At 41.6% G+C, this 4,354-nt stretch overlaps 1 long non-coding RNA gene across 1 annotated transcript; it reads right to left on the bottom strand.

Moving 5' to 3' along the window:
* Positions 1-3,628: 3,628 nt before the first annotated feature.
* Positions 3,629-4,138, bottom strand: LOC147343817 (uncharacterized). Its single transcript, XR_015155925.1, has 2 exons — positions 3,861-4,138; positions 3,629-3,739 (listed from the first exon to the last, which is right to left on the bottom strand). It is a non-coding gene; the product is annotated as an uncharacterized LOC147343817 (long non-coding RNA).
* Between the last annotated feature and the right edge of the window lie 216 nt (positions 4,139-4,354).

Raw genomic sequence — 4,354 nt, 5'->3', positions numbered from 1 at the left:
TTCAGCCTTCAGCAGCCTCCCTGAGGAGCTGACATGTGAGCAGTGCTTGCAGGAAGAATGAGTCAGCTTCAAGGCGATGGGTATGCAGCACTGTGAGCAGAGCCAAGGCTGTGCAGTTACTTTCTCACTGCAGAATACACAATGACCATGACTTTTCCTTTTAAAAAAACATTAAACATATCTTCTGAAAAACTGTGCCCGAATAGCATTTATCAGACCAAGTAAGATGATTTTCTTAATGATTTTCTGGATAAGAGTCTAGCAAAGAGAAATGTGACTTTTCCGTCAAGAAATATGTATGCCTTTGTGTCATGAACCTCCGATGAAAAGCTTCTGTGTCTAAGTGCTGGGCAGGCCCTCTTGTTTATTAGGTCCACATAATTTACTCTAGGGAAATGTGTCTAGGTCTAAATGAAAACCAGGCCAAACTCAGTATTTCTACATGCTTATGTCTTAGGGCAATGCTCTTTTTTAAAATATATATATAGCTATAGGAAAAGTTTTGACCACAGTCATAGGAAAAAGCTAAAGGGCAGCCTTGCTTAAGAATGAACCCTGTACTGGTACATGAAAATATGCTTAACATCACTAATTATTAGAGAAGTGCAAATCAACAGCACAATGAGCCAACTCACACAGGTCAGAATGATCATCATTAAAACATCTACAAATAACAAATGCTGGAGAGAGTGTGGCGAAAAGAGAACCCTCCTCCACTGCTGGTGGGAATGTAAACTGGTACAGCCACTGTGGAAAACAGTAGGGAAGGTCCTCAACATCTAAAAATAGAGTTGCCATACGATCCAGAAATTCTACTCCTGGGCGTATATACAGAAAAAACTATATTCAGAAAGATACACGTGCCCCTCTGTTCATGGCAGCACTATTCATGAGCGCCAAGACGTGCAACTCAAATGGCCATCCACAGATGAACGGGTAAGATGTGCTGTGTGTGTGTATATATACTCACACACACAATAGAATACTACTCAGCCATAAAAAAACATGAACCAATGCCATTTGCAACAACATGGACACAACTAGAGATTATCGTACTAAGCGAAGTCAGACAGAGAAAGACAAATATGCAATATCACTTACATGTGGAATCTGAAAATACGATATAATGAACTTATTTACAAAACAGAAACAGACTCACAGACATAGAGGAGATTTATGGTGGGACGGCTTGGGAATTTGGGCCTAGCACATGCAAACAATTATATAGAAAATGGATAAACAAGGTCCTCCTGTACAGCACAGGGAACTATGTTCAGTACCCTGTGATAAACCATCATGGAAAAGAGTTTGAAAAAGAATGTGTGTATATATGAATCTATACACATGTATATGTATAACTGAATCACTTAACATCTTATATATCAACTATATTTCGATGAAATAAATTTAGAAAAGAATGTACCCTGTATCAAAACTTCATTCATTGTTCTTCATTTTAATGCCATCTTCCAGGGAATTCGCTGGTGGCCCAGGGGTTAGGACTCTGTGTTTTCACTGCCTAGAGGGTGGGTTCAGTCCCTGGTTGGGGGGAGCAGGCAGGTACGCAGGTGCGCAGGGGGATGTCGGCAGGAGCCCGGGGCCCCGCCCCCGAGGGGCCCAGGCGCCCCCGGGGAAGGCCCAGCTGCCCGCCGCCCCCGCGCGCAGCCATGGACGCCGCGCCCGAGCTCCTGAGGGTACCCCCTGCCGAACTCCTAAAAAAAAAAAAAAAAAAAAAATCCCTGGTTGGGGAACTAAGGTACTACAAGCCCACAGTGTGACCAAGAAAAGTAAAAAGTCACCTTCCTTTGATTAGTGGACCGTAGGCATAAAACCATTTTGAAAACTTCACCTTATGAATGAAATGGGTCATTCCACTTCAGACTAAAGTTTATTAAAAAAAATATGTATTTTCATAGAGACAACTCTTAGAATAGAGTCAAGTTCATCTATATATAAGTATGGTTTCCTTGAACTGACAATATATAGTAAGATTTATTTTAAAATGTTCTCCAGTTCCAAACTTTCTAACTAGAGTTATAGAGATGGAATTGTATTGTAATTGTTACCATTTTGTTTTCATTCCTACATGGAACATCTATAAATTATACATCTCTTGACGTGTCAGTACTTGAAATAATAAGGAATAAGAGGCTTGAGTTAGTAGAAAAATGTGAAATTTAAAAATTTGTGACATCTTAAAAACTTTTGGCATTTTGTCTAAATTTCTTCACTTAACACTTCTTACAAGTTTCTCACTGGTGAAACTGAATATTTTGATTGAGTTCAGTAGTCTCCCTCTGTCTATCAGACAGCTAAAGAATAGCATGATTAATTATGTCCCATGACACTGAGTATTTTACTATTAAATTAGTTAGAACAGATAATGTAATAATTCCATCTTTGGAATATCCAAAAGGGATGCAAAAAATTAGATTTTCCAGTTTACTCTGTGTTCAGTCAGTTATAAAAATATTTTCAGCTGAAAATACTGAAATTTTGGTCATGAAGTTCTAATTGCTGGTATCTTGGGAAACGAACCAGAAACCTTGGGTCAGTTGGTCTGTCAGAGGTGATCTTGCTGTAAGCTGCTGTCATCCTGTGAGCTGCTAACTCAGCGAGAATCAATAAAACCTGGATGCGACCCACGGAGCTCTGTGAAGGCTGAAACTACTTTGGACTGTTCCCTGTTGGTGGTGAAGTGAGATCACACGTTTCCCAGTCACCCTCTTTGTCTCGTCTTAGATGTGTTTACTTTAAGAGAGAAATTCAGCTTGACCCTGAACTTTACCCTTAGCTAGAGTTTGCTTCTAGGCTGGAAGTTCAGTTCAGTTCATTTTTTTTTTTTTTTTCAGACGCTCACTCACATACCTGTAAGTGGGAAAGAGCTATTTGTCCATATTTTTCACTTTTTTTAGGGGGGGTTATAATTAGAACTAGCAGGACTTAGAGGCTAGTGTCTCTTGATAATGAAACTGAGGAGACCAACCGGCAGGGATGCATGGAGGAAATCGAAAATAGAAACCCGTGATTGTGAAATCCGGGGGTAGGGGGGGAGTGGGAGAGGTAGTGTGTAAAGTTATCAAAGCCCATTCTGATCCTGAAGATGTTTACTGGCGTGCAGAATATTTAGATTACAGTAGTTTACGTTGGCAAATATATGTAGTTTTTTATTTTAATTTTTTATATTTAATTTTCATTTTATATTGGAATATCATTGATTGACAATGTTGTGTTAGTTTCAAGTGTACAACAAAGTGATTAAGTTCTTCATATATATATATATATATATATATATATATGCATTCTTTTTCAGATTCTTTTCCCACATTGGTTGTTAGAGAGTATTGAGTATTACCCTTTCTTTTTAAAGTATAGTTGATTTAAGACATATAATTGTTTTTGTCACAGTTTTTAGGCATTTGATGAAGTATGGAAAACAAGGCATTTAATACCAGGAGTTCGATCTCGGCCCTGTGTTCCTCTTTCTGACCCCCCCTCCTCCCCCTCCAAAGGTAACAGGCTGGCATTCCACACTCCAGGCATGTTTACATATTTTACCAAATATGTTTGAACCAAAGAAAGTATAACAACAAAAGCTGTGTGTTTTGTACCAAGATAACTCACAGAATGCAGTCATAGAGCAACTTTATTTTTGTCCCTTGACATTTCAGTTGTTGGATATAGATCTTCCCTGTCACTGGATGAAAACTGACGAAGGTCCATGGTTGCTCTTGTCACTCTTAGATTGAAAAAAAAAAAAAAAAAATCCCATGATCTCTTTAAGTCACAAAGCATAGACCCAATTCATTCATTAAGAAGTCTTGTTAACATCAGAACCCCCCTGGAGAGAGGTGCCATACTGGGGCTTTGAATCGGCGTCCCGCGGCCGAGCAGGCACTCAGCCCTGGCGGTGGACAGATTGGCGAAGTCCACGTGGTTGAGCCACATGCTGCCCACCCCACTCCCCTCGGTCCCAGAGCCATTTCACGTGGTCCCACAGAGGAAGCACCAGGGGGCTGGGATGAACTGGCCGACAGCAAAGTGCTCTCCACTTTCTCGGTAAGAAGCTCTGCAGGGGATACTCTCTGATGGGCACTCACACGGCGTGGGTGACCAGCTGGCCACGCCCCGAATCAGTGCGCATGCTCAGATCAGGCCTGAGCATCCCTCCCTCCGGCCGAACCTCCCGGAAGCCCGGGGACCAGGAAACCAGGGTGAAGCTGTGCACCGGTCCAGGTTTCCAGAATGTAGAGAGGACACCGAAGGAAAAAGGTGGGACGAAGACAGTGTCCGCCGACCGCACATGAGCCGACGGCCAGCTCTCCATTCTGCCCCGTCTTCCACGAGCCCCTCT

Source organism: Bos grunniens, chromosome 27, assembly GCF_055505025.1.
Source record: "Bos grunniens cultivar Pamir isolate PY7600 chromosome 27, Bosgru_T2T1.0, whole genome shotgun sequence".
Classification (NCBI taxonomy): Eukaryota; Metazoa; Chordata; class Mammalia; order Artiodactyla; family Bovidae; genus Bos; species Bos grunniens.
This window is presented reverse-complemented; position numbering and strand designations above follow the sequence as displayed.